The following is a 24,150-nucleotide window of genomic DNA, read 5'->3' on the forward strand; positions in this document are numbered from 1 at the left end:
TGCTTCAGTCTGTAAGTTTGCTAAAACAATGTCTGGCTCCGTAATTTCATCTGGTCCCCTGCCTGCTCTGACCAGTGATGACATGTTTAGCCACATGTCATTATTCAACCACTGGTTGTCTAGGTGGTGTCCTAAAAAATGACGTGGGCTACATTAATACCTGGCAAACTTCCTGGGGAAACCTGTTCTGATCCGGAGAGACGACATCCATCCCACTTTGGATGGTGGAGCTCTTCTTTCTAGTGTCTAGGGTTCTCTGTGTTTTCCTGCTCTAACTCTACTCCTCAGGTGTGTCTAGTTGGCTGAGGGGGCATGGCCCACACCTGCAGCTCATTGCAGGCGGCTTCCTCTGGCTTCTTAAGCAGAGCACTGACAGATGGAAGACGCCAGAGCCTTAACCAGTTGTGGTATGACGTGGCCTCAGACCAAACTCCTGGAAACCCGCTTGTGAGTTTTTGTCTTTGACTAGTTTTGGATCTCCCTGTTTTGTCACAGTTTTTTGTGCTTGGATGCACTCACCTGCCTTGACGTCTCGTCCGAAGAATCAGATCTCCAGAATTCTCTCGCTCAGATTTTGCTCTGGCTCTCCCCTCATACTCCCTGGGTGTTACCCAGAGGGGCCTGAGATTCCCCCTCCCGGATTCTACTGGTTCTTCCTTCACTCTGGTCAATCCATCTGTCATCCTGTTCCATGAAGGCTCGCTCTGGATCCCTCGCCAGCTACATCTGCCACCCCCCAGCCGCTAAACACCAACAGGGGTAGGATCACAGAGTTCTCTCGGAGCTCCGGATCCAGCCATGGGCCCCAGGGAACCGAGGCCTAGGAGCGCCCTGCCCCCGGTAAGTTAATGGTAAGCAGCGCAGCTTCTAGTAGTTCTCCTGGTTCATTTCCCAAAGTCATTGCTCTTCTTCTCTTTGCAGTCTCACCAGCCGTGACGTTCTGACCTCGCCGAGTTGCCCGTAGTCTCGTCCTTTATATCTGCCTTTTCCTAAATAAACATCTTAAAACTGTGCTTTGCTTCCTGATCGTATCTGCATGTGGGCTCGTCATCTGTAAACCATGACATCTAGGAATCTGGCCGGATTTAGTAGTTCTCCAAAATGCTAACAACTGTTGAGAATTAAAAATATATCTTAGTTAGGGTTACTGAGGAAAGCAGAGCTGGGTCTGTCCTTTCCTGCTCCAGCGTAAGATAAACATGGAGTTTTATTGCCCTGAGGGGGTGGTCAGCAGGAGAGGGGGTCAGTCATCCTCCCTCTGAGCCATGCAGGAGGAGTTTAAAGTTAATAAAAGGAATGTCTTGGTAAAACTTACTTCAGACAGACAGACTTATCCACCGGTGAGAACAACATCTTGTAATGGTATGTACTCTGTCTCCATATTTAATTTCTAAGAATTAAATATGTATTTAAACCGTTCTACCTCTGATCAATGATTCCTTATTTTATTGTCAAATCTTAAACCGGGGTAAAAATGGGCCTTTAGTAGCGAAGCAGGATTAGGCCAATAATAAGAATAAAAATATCACAATTTGGTCAGCCGTGACCTGGATTTTGACATTAAAATGGAGGAACATTTTGAATTTGGGCACGAAGAAGTAATCACTTACAGCAAAACAGGGTCGACCCGAAAAAAAGTAAGGAGATTTTGATTCTCCTATTGGCTAAAGATTAGATGTAGGCTAAATCAAGTGTTGCTGTAAATGAGAAGCTTTCTTCTCAAAATATCAGAGGCTGAACGGTATAACTAGGTTTGAATGGAATTTATGTTGAAACCGAGAAATGACTGAATGGGATTTATGTGTTTGTTTACGTCAGAAAAACTTAGAATTGGATATTAACCTAAATGCCAAGAAGCCTTGAAATGGTGAGGCGAAAAATAAAACAAAACGAAATAAAAAAAAAACATAGACAAAAAAAAGGGATATGTTCTAGGATTGGCCAAACGACAACCAGACTGACAAACTGGTAATTTTATGGCTGAGGTGTGCGCTGCCTCTTGAGAACTAGGGACACTCAAAAAGTAGCAGGGAATACGACGGCCGAGAATACGTAACATCTTTAAGTTGAGGCTAAGAGCAGCAAGACCTTAAGAGTGAGCTGTTATAGAAAGATAAGAGATTAAAAAGGGGCCCCAGGAAAGCAATAGAAGTTTGTTTTCTAGTTTTCGAAAAACGGGGTTTTTCGAGAACACGACGATTAGACGAGGAGATTTTAACATAAGGAAACGTTTCGTCGAGTGGAAGGGTATTAAAAGGAGAAGACCCTCTGCGTGCGCAAGGCTGTCTGTCTTAAATGTTATATTTGTTATGTCTTGTCTGATGTTTTGAATGTCTCGGTAATATGGGATCCATGGTTTTGAGAGAAGGAGAGATTGGTTGTACCCTGCAACTCAGCGGAGAGTGGGGGTGTATGTGTATGTGTGTGTGTGTCTTCATGAGGGTGTGAATTTCTCCGCGTGCATGGGCCTGAAGATAAGAGCAGTGACTGGGGTGCAGTTTAATTTTGTTAAGTAAAAGTGATAAGTAAAAATATGGGTGAAAATAAAAACTAAAGGGGAATTTGGAAATCATTGGAAAAAGGGTTGATGCATTAATGATGTTTGTTGAAGTGCAGGAGAACTTTCAATGCAGTAAAACGTTTGAGGTATTGGCTGCAAGCTGTATGGGTGAGTTGTATTGGAGAGCATGAACAGCTGCATTTTGGTGAGTTTTGGAGAAAACTTTTTATTTTGAACTGTAGTCTAAAAGTTAGAAAGTGGTTAGAAGTTTGGAAAAGTTGTTGAAAATTTGGCTGAACATTGAACATCTGTTTGAGGCATTATAAATTGGGAAAACACAAAAAAGGGAAAATGCCTTCTGTTAGAGTGTAATTTTAACTAGCATTATCTATTGCAAAATAGCGTTTTAAAATGCCTAATGAATATATATACTTTCAGACATGAAATATAATTTGCGATTAAATAGTGATTAAATGGTTTTCATTGTTTGATAGCCCTAGTTATAATAGATAAATAAATAAATATAATTCATCAGACTTAAATCTGGCTGATTAATAGGGAGCAGAAAATAGCCACCCTATAAACTTTTGCTCATTTGCAGGCCTGGGAGAACCACATTAAGCAGAACTAAACAGAGTTAAAAGTTGGGTTAAACTGTACCTTAATAGTGTGTGCAAACTGATATTGCGGTTGATTTGATCGATTTTGTTAACACTGCATTTAGTCATGAGTCAGTTTTGAAGTGATCCTCAAATGAACCAGCTAAAATTGAGGAATTTATGACTAATGTTATTGGTTTGCATTGTTTTATTATAGATACTGATATTGCAGAACGGAAGAAACCTAGAAATAGAAAATATTATGGGATCATCACAGGACGGTCCCCAAATTATTCATTATATGTAATCACATTTTCATAGTCCCACAAAATGCAGATGCCCTTGTTACACAGTAATTTAGAGCCCGAGGAATCTTTTTTCTTTGTTCATTTGGTAATGTGCAAATTCTGGTGAATAAACTTTTCAACATCAGTTGCTGGTGATTGTTTGTGGCCGGCAGAATTTGACTTCAAAATTTACTAAACACAGGCGCATAACTGATTTTAGAGCTGTTTTAAAATGTACCTTTGGTGTTTTTTATATTTTTTTCCTTGATAGATGGAGTTACACAGCATTTTCTTTATACACTTTAGCAGAAGGTTCCTGAGTTTGCCTGGGACTCTCGATATCTTCTGAAAAAACCAGTAGGATGGATCTAACACACAGGTGTGGATCCTAAATAAATCAGTCCAATTTAGGGGAATTATTTAGAGTAATAGTGTTACAACAACAAAAACAACGTGCCCTCTTCAATATCTCAGCTGATGATTTTAAATCTTGATACGCTCGCTGAGACAATATTTGATACACCATTTGCCTGTGACTCAAAGGAAGGGTGATACACTATGTTTGAGTTTGTTAATTACTAAAAGTTGGTAAAATTACAGTTATTGGAAAACAATATAAGAAGGAGTGACAGTAAGCAGCTGATTCCATCGAGAACTGTCTCTATTTTAATTTAAGGTGGGGGTGCTCCCTCCCCCCTGTTTTTCTTTTTCTATCTTAATTTTGTTACAGGTCTGTTCGTTCTGGAGTATGGACACGTCTGACATGAGACGCAGATCGGTGTCGATTTGGGGTTGGAAGAATGAAACTGAGCATTTACAGCCGATATGTGTGTCGTGGGGCACCCATCACATCTGGGACAGTTGCTTACGCTGGACACTGGGCCAAGGACTGTTTCACATCACTAAATCCTGGCAAGAAGTCCTAATACCACCTCACCTTCAAGAAGGTCAGTGCCCCATCTAGGGGATAACGCTCCCATGAACTATGTTTCCTCACCCTGGAACAATGGCCAACGCCTATGAACAGCACAGATCCTAAGCTGTCAAGGAAAAATGACTGTCTGCATACACTGGAGTTGAATGTCTCATCCAGTTTCTGAGTCGTGGACCAGAACTTTGTCATTGAGGTGCATCGACAGCGAATCACTGCAACACGTGGGGGACGAAATGTGGAGTTCCATACATGGAAGCTGTGAGTGCGAAGTCTAAACTCAAATCTCTTTTCTGCCTGATCTGCTGTACATGTCAGTCCAGTCCATCTCAAGGACCACAGACTGATAACAGACTTTTTGTTAAGGTAATTCAGACTGTTATTTCTACCAATATACTTCTGACTAAATTTTATGGAATGTGATTTCTAATATTTTTTCTGTGTCTCCAACTTTTTGTTGAGCTTCTAGGCAAAGGTGCAGGTAATAACTTCTTACGGCAGCCGATTGGGCAGATACGAACACTACAGGTTTGCGGTTTTGAAAACTATACTACTGTCTCTTAAATTTTCTACTATATAACTGATATGTTCCTTTTAAACATGAATTTTAATTCTATTATGTCCAGGACCGTATTGCTCATAATTGACAGCAGAAGGTGTATTTTACCATCACAATTATTAGCAGAAAATCCACTGGGGTGGGGATATTTTTCACATTTAGGGTTCTGTGATGCTGCAAGCTCACAGCTGCATGTCATAAATTTACAGACTGGAAGTTCTTATCAGCTTCTATGACGCAGGGGGCCTCTCACTAGCAGGCAAAGGGGTGATTTGGGTGAGACGTCTTGTTTCCTATTCATTGCAGAGATACACTTTTTAGGTTAAACGGATCTGTTAGGCTATTTCTTAAATAGCTCTCAAGTATTGAGATTTTTCTATTGTACAATATAACTGTTGCATGCTAAACCTTATCAGATTTCCACCAGATTTTGCCGTTACCAGGTGTTTTATTCAGGTAAAACCCAATATTTTATCAGTGTGTAAGTACCTTGGAACACTCAGCATTTTCATACCATCAACTTGCTGTGAGCACATTAGAATAATCATTATTTCAATGGGTACACTGATCTCTTTGGAGGACTTCTTGTGGATCTGTGGGATTATGAAATTGCATTAAGTTTTGATCTGAATCCGGGATATAGGGCAGTGTTTTTCATACTTCAATTCAGATAATTATTTGCAGTTAATTGATTCCCTGTGGTGACTAATACTATTCTTTGTTAATGTTTTGTAACAAAATTAATTTTGTTCCAAGCAGAGGGATATGACATAAACATTTATATGATAACACTGTATCGTAAAGTTATATAGATCTTAAACTTTATATCAACCCTTGGCACAAGTAGTTTGAATGAAGGATTCTTGTGCAGGACCCCACAGAGGTATGTAACTGCATTGTAAATCAGATAACGGTTGTTTAAACAAAAAGAAAACCCCCACAAAAGACCTTACCCATGGCTCTCCGGAAGGTTTGTTAAGTGACTCCCAAAACAGAACTATAAATTAGATTTAATTAGCGGAGTGTCAGACACCACGAATCTGCTACAGATAGATTATATGAGGGGGTTCTTGGAAAAAGGTTTACACAGTTTAAGCAGGACAATAAAGTGAATGTTAAATTAAACAGAAAAACTACATAAACCTCAAAAAACTGGATAAAACAGAGATAAACAGAGGGTAACTTATTGCATATTTAGTTTACTTTAAAACCATTGGTGTGTCAGGTAGTTTGTTAAGGATTCAAAGCCACGTATATCTGTTGCAGTAAACTGGATCAGGATTTGTAACAACTGGATAAAACAAAATGAAGGTTTGCTTTTCCTCTCAGATTAAAAATAGGAACTTTTTTACAGCATAGACATATGAGGAAATGGTACAGAAGTGAGGTGTGGTGACTGCTGAAAGGTTTTGTGTGGAGTGACTGCTGAATGGTAATCTTTAATCTTTAATCCAGAGAACATTCTGACATTCTTACAGGAAAATGTACTTTGATTTCAAATTAAATTAACTAATTTTGGATTCCACAGACATGGCGATTCCCACCGGAGGTATAAAGTTTTTGTGCAGGCATTCTCTTGCAGGACAATCAGAGGCTCAGCGTCAGGAAAGAGGAATTGCAATAAAATGTCTCATTAACTATTACATTTCTAAAATAGGTTTCTCATAGGCTGGAGGGGAAACAACAAGAAGGTTGGTTCAGATTAATGGGGAGAATTCTAAACACAATTGGTTAAAGTTCTGTGCACAGACTACATTGAAATTGGGGTGAAAAAGATGTGAAGTGTGTTTCTTGTGGGAGTGTTCAGTTAATTTCATTACAGGATATGATTCCATATGACTGAAAGGAGCTTTTCGGGACCGAAGTCAACCTCCGGAATTACAGGTAGCACACAACATTTGATATCTAAGCGGTTGTCGTGTAAGTTTCAGGAGACATATAATTAGGAGAAACGTGAGGGAGTACACCAACCCCAACCTCGAAGGAGTCACAGACTGATGTGGTGGGCCAGAGGTCAGGGGCCCATCTGATTCCAGAGCTGTGTGTACCAGCCACCAGAGGGTTCCAGGGAGACATCACCGGAACAACTTATCTCGCAGAGCCACCCACGGAGGGGCAGCTGGGATTTTATTTTGTTTTCGTTTTTTATTTTTAATAAAGATTAACATACAGTTCTGTGGAGACCGCGGTTGGAACACTGACTCTTTAAACCATCTTCTTTAAAGGCGAGACGAAGACATCTTCGAGACGCAAGACATCATTACAACAATTGAATGCATTGTGTAAAAAAGAAAAAAGAAAATGAGAGTTTTGTAACCACTGCATATGTCTTATAAGTTCCATATTCATAAGGTGTTCAATATTAGTATTGTTAGACTCTTGGTTTTGCATTGCATGAAAATCTGTTTTTTATTCTGTGGTTTGATCTGAGTGTAGTGCTTTCATGGGTTATCTTTATTTCTAAGAAGACATTTTGTTAATCTAGGTTAGGACTCTTAAAGTCATAGTTAGATCATATAATAGTTTCTGGTAGTTGCACATTTATCTTAGCCTTGCACCTCTCGGATAAAGGTGCTTACTTTTCTTAATTCTAGTAGGTTAGAGATTCAGATAGGTTTAGTAGCTTTTTAGCTTATACTTGGGTTATTTTACATTTAAGGGGAACATTTAAACCTCATTTGATTTCATAAGTCGCCAACAGAGGGGACAGTGGGTTACAATATTACATCTTACTATTTACATTTTGTTTAAGGGTTTCAAGACATAGACTTAGTTTAGCCTAGTTATTGGTTTGATCTTTGAGGGATCAAAACAGAGGGGTTGTTGAGAATTAAAAATATATCTTAGTTAGGGTTACTGAGGAAAGCAGAGCTGGGTCTGTCCTTTCCTGCTCCAGCGTAAGATAAACATGGAGTTTTATTGCCCTGAGGGGGTGGTCAGCAGGAGAGGGGGTCAGTCATCCTCCCTCTGAGCCATGCAGGAGGAGTTTAAAGTTAATAAAAGGAATGTCTTGGTAAAACTTACTTCAGACAGACAGACTTATCCACCGGTGAGAACAACATCTTGTAATGGTATGTACTCTGTCTCCATATTTAATTTCTAAGAATTAAATATGTATTTAAACCGTTCTACCTCTGATCAATGATTCCTTATTTTATTGTCAAATCTTAAACCGGGGTAAAAATGGGCCTTTAGTAGCGAAGCAGGATTAGGCCAATAATAAGAATAAAAATATCACACAACCCAGGATCCAGACCAGGAAGCATCATTCACCAGGCCCTGTCAGTTTTTGAGAACTGATCTAGAGAACTGATATAGTGACAAGGTTATTATAGTGGGGGATATTAACATTCATGTTGACACTGAATGTGACAACCTTAGTGTAGCCTTTAATACTATCCTTGATTCAATTGGTTTTGCTCAAAATGTGAATAAAGTAACACACTCTTACCTTCATACTTTGGACCTTGTGCTGACCTATGGCATTGATTGCATAAAATTTATAGTATTTCCTCACAACCCTGTCCTATCTGACCATTTTTAATAAGCTTTGAGTTCTCCACCCCAAAAAGTTTCGGTATAGTAGATCCTTATCAGATAATACTGTATCAAACTTTAAAGAGTCAGCCCCTTTTCATTTCCTCAGTATCACAGAAAAGCCCAGCAGATGGCAGCAATTTTGTTTCTTCCCATTCACAAATTGACGGTGTCACTTCCTTGTTGTGTTTTGCATCAGACAATGTAGCCCCCTTGAAAAAGAAGGTGATTATTCAAAGGAAGCTGGATGGTTTAGCCCTGGTTTAATTTAGAGCTGCGTTCTTTCAAGCCTTAGGAAATTTGAGAGAAAATGGCGTTCTACACATCTAAAGGAATCCTACCTATTCTGTTAAAAACGGTCTACTGTTGTATTAAAAAGACTCTTTGCAGAGTTATAATAGCATATGTGTCATGATTAATACCTGAGAATAAAAATAATCCTAGGTTTCTCTTTAGTACAGTTGCCAAACTTAACCTGATTGGTGTTTAAACTATTTAGATTCAGTAGAGCTTTCTGAGTTACCTAAAATTTTAGCTTCATCTAAACCTTCAACTTGTAGGTTAAACCTAATTCCAACCAAGTTATTGAAGTATTCCCTTTGATGTCGCCATTTTAGACATGATTAATCTATCCTTTGTAAATGGATATGTACCACAGGTTTTTAAAGTAGCTGTTAATAAACCTTTACTTAAGAAAACATCTCTTGATCAAGATGACTTAGTAAATTACAGACCTATATCAAATCTTCTTTTCCTATCTAAAAGTATTGCGAAAGTAGTTGCTTTAAATCACTGATCAAGGGAATATCACTAGGCTGGTTTAAATCTTATTTGTCCTACAGATTTCAGTTTGTTTATGTAAATGACAAATATTCTTCAAATTTAGGGTTACTTTTGGAGCACCACATGGTTCAGAGGTCCAAGAGATAGTTTCACAACTAGAGCTAGGGGGAACTAAGACACAGTCAGATAGGTGGAGTTAAGATCAACTTCCCAGAGATTGGGTACCAAGCCCCAATGATGCAAGAACAACTGAATGTGAGAACGTCTGACCTAGCAGATATGATCATGACTAAATTAAACGCCTGTCAACGTCAACATTGATTTGTGAAGCTAAGTACCTCCACAGGATCTCCTAGATGATGTGAATACAGCACTAATTACAATCCCTACTGTGACCATCACAGAGACCAATGAGCTGATTTACAGTACAGCACTAGTGATCCTTGAGATGCTAGGCAAAGGTAATGTTAAGAGCAGACATAATGGACAATGTCCACCATGGAAGAGAAGGCTCTCTGGACGACACGGAAATAATTATGCCAATTGTCAGAACTCCAGAAGGGTGCATCCCGAAAGAGAATCCCCCAGAAATATAAAAAGATCCCCATTCCTGAGGCCCTGGAGACCACCAAACAGAGACTGCAAGCCTTGGATGCCAGATTGAAACAATACACAAAGGTAATAGAAGCCAGATGAATCAACAGGCTGTTCGCCACTGAACCAGCTAAGATGTACTCCCAGTGGTAGGGTAATAACACACAAGCAAACCCACCAAGGCAAGACATCCAACAAAGACTCTCAGGTATGAAGAATTTGACAGCACCAGGCCCGAATATGATTCACGCCCACTCGCTGAAGAAGCTGACTTTTCTCCATGAATGCCTCTAGCACAAATGAACCAACTGTTGATGAATGAGACCCACCCTGATTGGCTGACAGACGGCAGAACAGTCCTGATAATGAAAGACCCCCAGAAGGGGAAAGCACCTACAAACCATCAGCCAATAACCTGTCTCTCTATGCCATGCCTCACGCATGGATCATGGAATGGCTGAAGCTGTACAAGGTCAACATCACTCATGAGAGCCTTCATTGAAAACTCCATGAGGCTGTGGAAAACCACCCTTGAGGCCAACATCAAGTTAATTGCACACATCTCAATCAAATGTGGAGTATGCCAAGGAGATGCTCTATCCCCACTCCATTTATGCATAGGCTTGAACCCCCACAGCCAAATAATCAACAAATCTCACTAGGGGTACCAACACAGAAATAGGGCAACTATTAGCCATCTCCTGTAAATGGATGACATAAAGCTGTACGCTAAGAGTGAGCGAGACATTGACTTGCTGATCCACACCACCAGTATCTACAGCAGGGACATTGGGATGTCATTTAGGCCGGAGAAATGTGGCCGTATGGTGACAAAGAAAGGGAAAGTAATCCACACAGATAGATTGCACTCCCAGAAAGGAGAATAGCAGATATTCAACAGAGTGCCTTGTAATATCATAAGCAAATGGCAACCACAAAGAGGCCACAAGGAAAGCAGCAAGAGCCAAGTACCTGCAATGAGTAAGGGAAGTTCTGAGAAGTCAGCTCAATGGCAAGAACACGGTTCGGGCAATCAACAGTTATGCCTTGCAAGTAATCAGATACCCTGCTGGGGCAATAAGTTGGCCAAAGGAGAAAATCCAGACCACTGACTTTAAAACACAAAGGCTACTCACCAAGAATGGTGTATTGCACCCCAAATCCAGTATTTACCGACAGAGAGCTGAAGTGGGTGATATGACCTATCAATGGAGAGAAGGCTGGACTGAAGGACAGCACTAAAGCACTGACCATGGCAGCACAGGAGCAGGCCTTGAGCACCAGAGCAATAGAGGCCCAGAGCTACCATACCAGGCAAGTTCAGGTTGAGGCTATGCAAAGTGGCCAGAGAAACCCTCCAGCATCTCACAGCAGGGTGTAAGATACCAGCATGGAAGGAATACATGGAACGTCATAACCAAGTTACTGGTATAGTGTACAGAAACATTTTTTTCAGAATATCTGATATTCTTTCCCCGTCTTCCTGTCAGCTCACCGTCAATAAAACGCGTGCCTCTAGAGCCGCAAACACATTAAAAAAACATTTTTTTTCTGCGTCGCTATCATCAGCGTCACGGGTTAGCTTCGGTGTGAGTGGTTGAAATAGCACGTCGGATAATCCCCCGAAGCAGATGGGCTCCTCACTTAGTGGAGACTTGAGCTGTCCCAGGAGAGAAGGCAGTTCAAACCCAACCTGACAAATAGACAAACAGAAAACCACATACACAGTCACACTGGCACCACTGAGGGGTATCCAACCCCCGGAAACGGGAGGTGAACCCTAATATCAAAACAGGGGAGGGGAGACCACCCCAACCCAGCCTACCTGTTCCTTGTTCTGGTCCTGACCCCCCAGCGCAATCCCAGACCAGAAGACCCATGGGCCCATCTACCCAGATATGGGGCCAAGATGAACTGTACGAGCTAACCAGCCGGAGCCTGTCCCACGAACCCTGAGGTTCTACCTCCCCCTACCCTTCATACCTAACCCCCCCCCCCCCCCCCCCCCTATATTCCAGGGGAGAGCAAAATCCCAGCCAATCACCTGGACCTAACATACACTCCCAGCCAAAACAGGTGGCCCGCTCCTCCTCCAGGCCCCGGAATCCGGGTGGCAATCGGAGAACAGGGTTATGAAAAAGACCTGGTAAAATGTTGTGTTATTGCATGTTGTTCTCAAGTCCTACTCAGAACCAATGTCAATGTCTAAATGTGAGTGTGGGGAGAGGAAGCCACCAGGGGTGAGGCCTACACAATAAGCCCCCCACCCAGATGTCTTACCCCCATCCCCCCATTAAAGCTCTATGTGTGTGTGTGTGTGTGTGTGTGTGTGTGTGTGTGTGTGTGTGTGTGTGTGTGTGTGTGTGTGTGTGTGTGTGTGTGTGTGTGTGTGTGTGTGTTGTGAGAATGTTATAAATTAAAGTATCTAAGATGTATAATAAAATTGGGGTCAAAGACATCACTAGACAATAGGGCTGGGAAATCCTGCCCTCTCCCCAAACCCACCCCAACACTAACATTCAAACAACTCCCACACCACATACGACCATAGGTACCCAGGCTGGGTTCACTCTCACTCCCCTTCCCATCTCCACACTAGCAGAATGCACCCCCTGAGAGGGGGGGGGGGCATCTGCCATGAGATATTAATATCTGTATCCCCCTCCCAGCTCGATAGGCCCCAAGACCCTCGAGCGCACCAGAAACCTGGGCATACACTGGCCCAAACCCCCAGCGACATACTACACAGAACCCAAGCCCCCAAGGCCCTGCCTGAACATGCATCCAAGGATGACACATCCCAGGGGCCCAGAGCCCCGGACCCACCCCAGAGCCACCCAGGAGCAGCACAGCTACTAGGACAGTAACCCATGTCTGCCGGCACAGAACCCCCCAAGAGCAATGCAAGTGGCCACCGGAGACCACCCTGAGGTCCCCCAATCGCCACCCAGGTGGGGGCCACAGGCCCTGATGTCAGACCCTCCTGACACCCCACTCCGGGCACCCCCCAGAGCCCAAGACCCAGCCACCCCCGAATCACCCAACATGCCCTACAGGATACATCCCACAGCGCCCCACTTCCACTAAGTGATGGATCTGATCAAAGGCGCCCAGAGAGATTAATCTGATGTTGAGGCAGATGCTGTCTCAAGACTAATATGATCCGACAAAAGATGTCTATACTGATTGATATACTAAGAATTGTTTTGCTTTTCCAATTCATGAGGATAGTTTTCTTTGCAATACACAGGGCACTGAAAGTGATACAAACTGATTTCTTTCCCAAAGTACTATTGTCCAAGTTATCCAGCAAGCATCCTGAGGGGGAAGGTGACATCTCAGGCACTTTGACAAGTCCTTACATAACAGGACCCAGAACCTCTGAAGATGTCTACATAACCATAGTGCATGAATATAGTTGTCAGGAGTATTGCCTGCACACTGTGAACAGATATTAGATTGTGCAAAACCCACCCTGAATAATCTTTGACCTGTATAGTGTACTCTGTGAAGGATTTTGTATAGTATTAGTTGTAAATTTGGGTTTCTAGTCATTTTGAAAGTGCTTAAACATATCTACGACCAGGTGTTTTATTCAAAGCTGACTGATAAATCCTCTTCCCATTTAATAATAGGAAGACACATTGAATCATCATACAGTGTCCTGTATAATTTAGACAGAAGTTTTGGGGAGTTTAAATAAAGGTACTCTGATACATTTATTGGAATTTATAAACTAAATTTAATGAGCTTATTTGTATTTTTTATTATAGATTTAATTTGTTGATTTGTAAGAATTATTTTATATTAATACCATATTCCCAGCGACCCCATGAGGGATTAAGCAGGTCAGAAAATGGATGGATGGATGGATGGATGGATGGATGGATGGATGGATGGATAATACCATATTTTATTTTGAATCTATCAAATGTGATAAACTCAGTTCCTTCAAATATATGTTCCAGGTATTCAATACGTTTATTCTTGCAGTATGGAAAGTTTATCATATTATTCTTCGTAGGATGTCAGGATTATTCCAGATGGGTGTACAGCTGCATGGGATAAGTGATGACTTTGTCATTTTAAGAAACTCCCACCATGCTGTCCGAGAAGAGCTGATGTTTAAATTTTTACAGCATGCATGCCATTTTATATTTGAGCTAATAACTGGCCAATCAGAAATCTTGATATCACATATATTCTGTTGTTTGTCTAGCCAGGGCTCATCCAATGGATTATGTTTGATCCATTTTGAGATGTATTGTAGCCTATTTGCTAATTAGTGATTAAAGTTAGGCAGATTTTGACCAATTTTTAGGGTAATCTGAGACTGAGAATCTGAGAAATCTAAGAAATATCCTAGTAATCTAATTACTACTCAGAGGGAGGGAGAGGGAGAGAGAGAGAGAGAGAGGGGGGGGTTGTTTGGCTGGAGATAGAGTAATACATCATCTGCATGAAGACAAATTATATGCTCTATTTTCATGCATTTTATACCTTAAACATTAGTTTGTATAATTGTTGCTGCTAGTGGTTCAAAAATATCAAACAGTGAGGAGGAAAGTGGGCATCCTTGCCCAGTGCCCCTCTGGAGACAAAAGCTGAAAGATGTTTGGTTATTTGTCCTGACACATGCTGTTGGGAAACTATAACATTTTAACCAATTTACTAAAAAAAGTTTATGAAAAGGATGTTTTTCCAAAACTTAGATCAGACAAAAGCTGCAGTGCCAGGGAATGGACGTAGATGCACTGGTAATGTAAACTTTTTTTCTCTTGGAATTCCAATAAATTAAATATGCATATTACAATGTTTACCTCTTGATCAATGTTTTCTCATTTACTGCCAAATCTTAAACAGGGGAAAGTTGGGCCTTCAGCGATATGTAGGACCAGGCCGGAATTAATATCCAACAACGTGGTGCCGTGACCCGAATTTGACAGTCAGTGGAGGAACTTTTTAAATTTGGCCATGAAAAAGTAATCATTTGCAGCACCACAGGGTCGACGCGAAAAGGTAAAGAGATTTTTGATTCTCCTTTGCAAAATGTTAGACGTTTAGGCTAAATTTAAGTGGTGCTGTAGATGAGAAGCTTTCTTCAAATGAGAGGTTTTAATGGAATTTTTGTTGAAAATAACAGCCAAGAAACCTTAAATGGTGAGGCTGTACAAGAAGGAAGATAAAAATAACAGTCGAGAAACTTAGATGGTGAGACTGTAGGACAGAAAAAATACAGTCAAGAAACTTAAATGGTGAGACTGTAAAAATAAAATAAAATAAAAAAGATAAAATACAAAGAAAATAAAGAGTTCCGAAATTTAGTCACTTCAACTCCAGACTGACAAACTGGTGATTTTTAAGACTGAGATAGGGTGCTATCTCTGGAATTTGGGACTTCCAAAAGAAGCGTAGCGATATGAAATGGTAAGTGTGTTGTAATACAGTAATTTGACAATGCAGGTTAGTACCGCCACCTTGTGGTGCAATGTATGCTCTGTGTTCAGTTCAATAAATGCTCGTGAAAATTCAACAGGTTATGGGCCCAGTCGGTCCCAGTCAGTTCTTGTAAATAGCTTAAAAAAAGTTGTTTTTACACGGATTCTGTGTGGAGTACTCGGTGTTGTGGGATTTACAATGGAGGACAGACTGTTTATCGACAAGCTAAGTGGACCAGACAACTGGGCTACGTGGAAATTCCAGATCAAGCATCTGCTGAAAGCTAGGAGTCTATGGGGCATGGTAATGAAGACGGAAACATTAGCACAGGATGCTAACGCAGCTGCACGAGCCGAATTCGCTAGGAAGAAAGAAAAGGCGTTTTCGATGTTGGTGCTTAATGTAAGTACATCTCAACTTTACCTGATTACAAGTTGCCAGTCACCTAAAGAAGCGTGGGATACGCTGAAGGGACATTTTGAGAGAGACACTCTAGCCAATAAATTGTTTCTAAAGAAGAAGTACTTCAGGTGTGAAATGAAGGAAGGAGAAACGATAACCGAGCATTTGAAGCGCATGAAGGAATTAACGGATCAACTCAGTGCTATTGGTGCTGTAATTGAGGAGGAGGATCAAATTGTGACATTGCTAGGGAGTCTCCCACCCAGCTATGCAACAACTGTCACTGCCCTGGAGACAAAGATGGACAGTTTGACTCTTCAATTCGTGCACCAGTCATTAGTAAATGAGGAACAAAAGCGAGTGCAGGCAAATGGCAGTACCAGCGTTGCGCCACCAGGTGCCACCTCTGCGATGCAAACTCAAGTGCGTGGGGATCCACAGCCTGAGGGAATCTACAGATCCAAATGGAAATGTTTTAAATGTGGGAAGGAGAGACATCTGAAACGAAATTGTCCAAAGTTAAAAAATAAAAATCAATCCCACAAGGCTAAACAAGTGACATGTGAGGATAATGAAAATTCTCAGAGTGCAAACGAAAGTGCATTTGTTGTCAGAGAACATCAGAATGAAAAAGTGAAACAGGTCGAATGGCTAATCGACTCTGGAGCATCAAAACACATGACATGCTCAAAAGAAATACTGCAGAATTATCAGGAATTCACAAAGCCACAATCAGTGAAGCTGGGCGATGGCAGAGTAGTCGATGCACAAGGACTTGGCAGTGTAAAAATGAAAATGACTTTCAAAGTGAGTGATGTTAAAGATGTCACAATGTACGATGTGCTGTATGTTCCCAAGCTGTCAGGGAATCTTTTCTCAGTGGGAGCTGCTGTGAAAAAAGGGAATACTGTGCAGTTCAAGAAGACCCGGTGCTACATTCGTGGAAAAGATGGAGATCTTCGAGGAATGGGAACACAACGATCCGATGGACTATACCAGCTGGACGTGGAGGGGAGTACGCCTGTCCCTCATACAGCAGGAAGTGCATCAGTTGCAGCCAGCCTATGGCATCAAAGACTGGGCCACACTACCATGCTGAAGGAGCTGAAACCTCTGGGGAGTGGAATGGACTTTTCTGCTGAAAAAGAGAACTCCTTCTGTGAAGTGTGTGTGAAGGGCAAGCTGCCTAGGAAGCCATTTAAGTCAGTGGGAGCAATACGCTCAAAGCGCAAACTGCAGCTAATTCATAGTGACGTCTGTGGTCCCATACAGACTAAATCTATAGGAGGGTCAAAGTATTTTGTGACATTCATTGATGATTACTCAAGATGCTGCAAAGTATACTTCATGAGGCAGAAAAGTGAAGTGCTCAGCAAGTTCAAAGAGTTCGAGAGAACATTCTCCAATGAGTGTGGACAAAGAGTTACAAGACTTAGAACAGACAATGGTGGGGAATACACGTCGAAAGAATTCCAAGAATACCTGAAAGCTCAAGGCATCCACCATGAAATGTCTGTACCCCATACACCACAGCAAAACGGTGTAGCTGAAAGAAAAAATCGGACTTTAGTTGAAGCAGCAAGGAGTATGCTGTCTCTTGCAAAGCTGCCAAACATGTATTGGGCAGAGGCTGTAGCAACAATAGCTTACGTGCAGAACAGGTTGTCCACATCACTTCTAAAGCAACAGACCCCGTACCAGAGATGGTGTGGCAAAAAGCCGAACATCAGTCACATGAGAGTTTTTGGCTGTGTGGCATATGCACATGTTCCAGAAGTAGAGAGGAGAAAGCTGGACAAGAAAGCGGTGAAGCTTCGCTTTGTGGGATATGCCAACAATGCCAAGGGCTATCGTCTGTGGGATGAGGAGAAAAAGAGGATTCTGATTCACCGAGACGTCATCTTCAATGATAACGACTTTGACTGGAAACAGGAAGTGGAAGTGTCTTGTTCAGACAGTGATGCTGGCAGTGGCCCTGATGAAAGAGGAGCATCAGTCAACGATGACACACCAGTCAATGAAGCTCCGAGATGCAATGCGGGAGAGTCAGAAAGCCCCCAAAAAGGTATGGCTATGATGAATATGCAGACATAGTGACTGTTGAACATTATGCAAATGTCTGTAGTGTAAATGCACCAAGTACACTGAAGGAAGCAATGATGAGTTCCAATGCTAAGGAATGGAAGGAAGCAGCTGATTTGGAGTACGAGTCACTGCTTGAAAATGATACTTGGGACTTAGTGGAATTGCCAAAAGATAGAAAGCCGATAGGTTCGAGATGGGTCTTCAAGGTTAAGCACCATAGTGATGGAGAAGTGGACAGATATAAGTGCAGACTTGTTGCTAATGGTTATTCACCGAAGTATGGCGCTGACTACGATGAAACGTTCTCACCTGTTGTACGATTCAGCTCAGTTTGTGCATTGCTGTCCTTTGCTGTTCAGAATAACATGCATGTACACCAGATGGATGTCGTTACTGCATTTCTAAATGGACATCTAGAGGAGGAAATCTACATGGAGCAACCAGAGGGGTACGTCAGACAAGGCCAAGAGCACTTGATGTGCAAGATGAAAAAGTCAATCTACGGCCTTAAGCAGTCACCTCGCAGCTGGAGTAAGACTTTCACAGAGTTCATGAAAGATCTTGGATTCAATCAGAGCACATCAGATCCCTGTGTGTTTGTGAGAGCTCGACAGGAGCTAGAGATCTTAGCTGTTTATGTCGATGATCTGATTCTGATCACAGAGTCACTGCAGAGCATGAGTGAGTTGAAAGTTGCTCTGAAAAAGAGATACAAGATGAAAGACATGGGTGAGTTGTCTTACATACTGGGCATCTCAGTGATTCAATACAAGACAAACAACTGTGTGTATCTTCACCAAAAGCATTACATTAAAGCTGTTCTTCAGAAATATGGCATGGATAAAGCAAATCCGGTCACAATCCCAGCTGATGCAAATGTGAAGTTACAGAAAAATGATGGTGTCAGTAAGCCAGTGAACCCAGGTACCTACCAGTCAATTGTAGGAAGCCTGCTGTACGCAGCAATGGCCACCAGGCCAGACATTGCACAAGCAGTGAGTGCTGTGTCAAAGTTCAACGCCGAACCAAACACTGCACACATGACTGCTGTGAAGAGGATTCTTCGCTACCTGAAAGGTACCACAAACCTCGCTCTCAAGTACCAGAGGTCAGAGTCTGGAACTTTAGTCGGCTTCTCAGACGCTGACTGGGCAGGAGATCAGGATGATCATCGTTCTACAACCGGGAATGTCTTTCTACTGAGTGGAGGAGCAGTAAGCTGGCTCAGCAAGAAACAGAACACAGTCGCACTGTCAACAGCTGAAGCAGAATATGTCGCTCTTAGCCAGGCAGCACAGGAATGTACCTGGCTTACACGACTTCTCAGTGATCTAGGAATGGACGTTACATCAACAGTGATTCTGGAGGACAACCAAGGAGCTATTGCCATAGCTAAGAATCCAGTTGACCATTCAAGAACAAAGCACATAGACATTCGGTACCACTACATTCGTGAATGTGTACAGAATGGACAAATTCAACTGCAATACTGTTCTACAGATAATATGAAGGCAGATATGTTGACCAAGCCCTTAGCAAAGCAGAAGTTTGAGTATCTTAGGAGAGAGATTGGACTTTGTGTTGTGTAACTCTGATAAGTATAAGTTCTAGGCCAATGTTTAGTATTGTTAGAGCCTAAGTTAAGACTACTGGTAAGTAAGGTAAAAAAGAAAAAGGGAATTAAAAATGACTTGCTAGTATTCTAGTATTACTTTTAAGTTTGTTAAAAAGAGGGACTTATAGTCTAAGAGAAGAGTCTAAGTTTTAGTACATGTCCTAAGTGATTTAAGTTAAAGAATGTAAGACTTAAGTTTATTGTAAAATTAAGTGGGATTGTTGTAATACAGTAATTTGACAATGCAGGTCAGTACCGCCACCTTGTGGTGCTATGTATGCTCTGTGTTCAGTTCAATAAATGCTCGTGAAAATTCAACAAAGTGAAGAAAAGAGATTTAAAGGGATCCCAGAGAAACAATTTGGGTTGTTTCTTATCTTCCATAAACGGGTTTTTCGGAAGCACTACGGTTAGACCAAGGAGGTATTAAAATAAATGAGAAGGTTCCGTCAAACACAAGGGACAAAGGTCTCTCCTTGTGCGCAAGCTGTCTGTCTTTATATGTTATATCTTGTCCAACATTTTGAATAACTCAGTTTAAGTGGGATTCATGGTGTGAGAAGCAGAGACTGGTGGGGCCCTGCGGCTCTGCAAAGTGTGGGTGTCCCTGTTTGTATTTCTGCTTGGAAGAGTGTGTGTCTTCATGATAGTGTGAATTTCCCCACGCGCATGGGCCTTACAATAAGAGAAGTACTGTGGAGCAGATTACATTTGGTTAAGTAAAAAGTGTTTATTATGGAGCAAGAATCTGACTAAGATATGGGTAAAAGATAAGGAGAATTTGGACATCATTGGAAAAAAGGTTGATGCATTAATGATGTTTGTTGCAGTGCAAGAGAAGCTTGAACTGAGAAAAGTGATTTGAGGTTTTGGCAGCAGCTGATGGGTGAGTTACATTGGAGAGAGCACGGCCGGCTGAATCTTGGTGAGTTTTGGAGAAAATTTTTATTTTAAACTGTAGCCTAAAAGTTGGAAAGAGGTTAGAAGTTTAGAAAAGTTGTTGGAAATTTGGGAGAACAGTAAACATTTGTTTGAGGCATTAAAAAATTGGTACCAAACAAAAAAAAGGAAGATACCTTCTGTAAGAGCATAATTTTAATTAGTGTCATCTATTGCAAAATAGCATATTAAAATGCCTAAATGAGCTTTTACACTTTCAGAAATAAAATATAATTTGCGATTCAATTGTGATTAAAATGTTTTTATTGTTTGATAACTCTAGTTATAATACATATATATGAATATAATACACCAGACTTAAAATCTAGCTGATTAACAGAGAGTCCAAGGGAACAGCACCGGCGCAGCTTTCGGGTCAGACTCCCGGACTGGAGGGGTTTTCAACTCCCACCCACCCGTGCCATCCGGCAACGGAGCAACTTGAAGCGCCGATAGCCACTCACAGTCGAGGCAGCTGGATTTTTAAATTGTTTTTGTTTTTTTATTTTTAATTAAAGATTAACATACAGCTGTGTGGAGATCGCAGTTGGGACAATGACTTTGTTACCAATTATCTTGAAGGGCGAGAAGAAGACATCTCTAAGACACAAGACATCATAACAACGATTGAATGCATTGTGCAAAAAAAACGAATTTTGCAATCACTGCATTTGTCTTATAAGTTCCATACTTCTAAGATGCTAAATACTAGTACTACTAGGATCTAGGTTTTGCATTGCATGATAATTTGGTCTTTATTCTGTGGTTTGATCAGGGTGTAGTACTTTCACAGGTTATATTAATTTCTGAAAAGACATCTTGTTAATCTAGTTTAAGACTCATAGAGTCGTATTTAGCTCATATAACAGTTTCTTGGTAGTTGCAAAGATATCATAGGCTAACACCTAACGGATAAAGGTGCTACTTTTGATGGTTCTAGTATGTTTTATGATTCGGATAGGTTCAGTAGCTTTTTAGTTATAAGTTGGGTTATCTTACTTTTAAAGGGAAACATTCGTACTTCATTTGATTTCAAAATAGGTATAGTTTTTCATTTGGGCTGTGGTTTCACAAGTCACCAACAGGGAGGGACAGTGGGTTAGAATATTCCATCTTATCATTTACACTTTGTTTTAGGGTTCCGACACATTACATTAGTTCTAGTTATTGGTTTGATCTGTAGGATCAAAACAGAGGGAAATGTTGAGAAAAATAAATATCTTAGTTGGGGTTGCTGAGGAGTGCAGCGGTGTTGACTGTCTCTTCCTGTTGCTGGGTAGAATAACACATGAAGTTTTATTGCAGGGGGAGGGTGGTCAGAAAAACAAGAGTTTCTTTGTTCGAACAGATGGACCCAACCACCCCCCTCCTGAGCTTAGCAGGAGGGGCACTAAGTTTATGAAAAGGATGTCTTTCCAAAACTTAGATCAGACAAAAGCTGCAGTGCCAGGGAATGGACGTAGATGCACTGGTAATGTAAACTTTTGTCTCTTGGAATTCCAATAAATTAAATATGCATATTACAATGTTTGCCTCTTGATCCATGTTTTCTCATTTACTGCCAAATCTTAAACCGGAGTAAGATGGGCCTTCAGAGATATGTAGGAGCAGGCCGGTATTTATATCCAACATTAGATAGATAGATAGATAGATAGATAGATAGATAGATAGATAGATAGATAGATAGATAGATAGATAGATAGATAGATAGATAGATAGATAGATAGATAGATAGATAGATAGATAGATAGATAGATAGACAGACAGACAGACAGACAGACAGACAGACAGACAGACAGACAGACATATACAGGGGTTGGACAATGAAACTGAAAAACCTCTCATTTTAGTGTGGGAGGTTTCATGGCTAAATTGGACCAGCCTGGTGGCCAATCTTCATTAATTGCACATTGAACCAATAAGAGCAGAGTGTGAAGGTTCAATTAGCAAGGTAAGAGCACAGTTTTGCTCAAAATATTGCAATGCACACAACATTATGGGTGACATACCAGAGTTCAGAAGAGGACAAATTGTTGGTGCACGTCTTGCTGGCGATATGTGACCAAGACAGCAAGTCTTTGTGATGTATCAAGTGCCACGGTATCCAGGGTAATGTCAGCATACCACCAAGAAGGACGAACCACATCCAGCAGGATTAACTGCGGACGCAAGAGGAAGCTGTCTGAAAGGGTTGTTCGGGTGCTAACCCGGATTGTATCCAAAAAACATAAAACCACGGCTCCCCAAATCACGGCAGAATTAAATGTGCACCTCAACCCTCCTGTTTCCACCAAAACTGTCCGTCGGGAGCTCCACAGGGTCAATATCCACGGCCGGGCTGCTATAGCCAAACCTTTGGTCACTCGTGCCAATGCCAAACGTTGGTTTCAATGGTGCAAGGAGCGCAAATCTTGGGCTGTGGACAATTTGACACATGCATTGTTCTCTGATGAGTCCACCTTTACTGTTTTCCCCACATCCGGGAGAGTTACGGTGTGGAGAAGCATACCACCTAGACTGTTGCATGCCCAGAGTGAAGCATGGGGGTGGATCAGTGATGGTTTGGGCTGCCATATCATGGCATTCCCTTGGTCCCGTACTTGGGCGCGTCACTGCCAAGGACTAGCAAACCATTCTGGAGGACCATGTGCATCCAATGGTTCAAACATTGTATCCTGAAGGAGGTGCCGTGTATCAGGATGACAATGCACCAATACACACAGCAAGACTGGTGAAAGATTGGTTTGATGAACATGAAAGTGAAGCTAAACATCTCCCATGGCCTGCACAGTCACCAGATCTAAATATTATTGAGCCACTTTGGGGTGTTTTGGAGGTGCGAGTCAGAAAACATTTTTCTCCACCAGCATCACGTCGTGACCTGGCCACTATCCTGCAAGAAGAATGGCTTAAAATCCCTCTGACCACTGTGCAGGACTTGTATATGTCATTCCCAAAACAAATTGACACTGTATTGGCCGCAAAAGGAGGCCCTACACTTTACTAATAAATTATTGTGGTCTAAAACCAGGTGTTTCAGTTTCATTGTCCAATCCCTGTAAATATAAAATGCAAAATATTTCAGCACATTACTTTCTCTAATGAGAAATGTACCAAACACTACAACGGCAGCATCATCCATTTAATCTACTACATTGACTTTTCACAGTTAATTTCTATTTTCTCTAATGTCTATTTTTTAACATTAAAAATAATGTCAATTACTAACTCAACTAACTAACTCAATCTAATCGAGTCGGTCCGAGATAGCGACACTAATGTTAGGCTTCAGACTACTCTACAGGATAATTCGGTGTACATATGGATTCTCTTGGTACTTGATACTGTTAGTACATCCACTGACTGTAATATTACCAGTGAAATGTCTTCCCACAGCCAGAAAACTGTTTATTGTTGCAGTCAGATGCTGCACACGTCGGCATTTTTACATTGTGATTCTGGAGGAGTAGGAAGTAGCAAGATAGCGGCCAGTGACTTCACTTTTTCGGGAAAATAAATAATAAATAAATAGAGATCAGTGATTTTCTAAGACGGACGGACAGCCAGCCAGACAGCCAGACAGCCAGCCAGACAGACAGACAGATATGCTTCCAATTAGTAGAATTATTTGACAGCATGGGATTCATTTCCGCTGTTATGCAGATGATACTCAGTGGAGCTATATTTCTCTATTAATCCTGATTAATCCAATCAGGGACGTAGACTACAGGCATGTCTTGATAACATCTAAACGTGGATTATTTTAAATTCTCTGCTTTCAAATCAAGACAAGACAGAAGTTATCATCTTTGGACCACAGTCCCTGAAAAAGGATTTTTTAGCCGCTTACTATGGATGTTATTACATGTGCCTCCAGTAC

At 41.4% G+C, this 24,150-nt stretch overlaps 1 protein-coding gene across 2 annotated transcripts in view; it reads right to left on the reverse strand.

Moving 5' to 3' along the window:
- The window catches only part of si:dkey-9i23.8 (galanin receptor type 1), a 114,896-nt gene that overhangs the window by 40,604 nt on the left and 50,142 nt on the right, over window positions 1-24,150 (reverse strand). Inside the window, exon 4 of one of the 2 annotated variants that reach the window (XR_004931000.1) lies at window positions 11,403-11,483. The exons of the other annotated variant lie outside the window; for it this stretch is intronic. The gene's annotated coding sequence lies outside the window, so the exon portion shown is untranslated. Of the gene's footprint in view, window positions 1-11,402; window positions 11,484-24,150 lie in introns of those variants that run through there. 2 annotated transcript variants of the gene reach the window in all.

Source organism: Fundulus heteroclitus, chromosome 5, assembly GCF_011125445.2.
Source record: "Fundulus heteroclitus isolate FHET01 chromosome 5, MU-UCD_Fhet_4.1, whole genome shotgun sequence".
Classification (NCBI taxonomy): Eukaryota; Metazoa; Chordata; class Actinopteri; order Cyprinodontiformes; family Fundulidae; genus Fundulus; species Fundulus heteroclitus.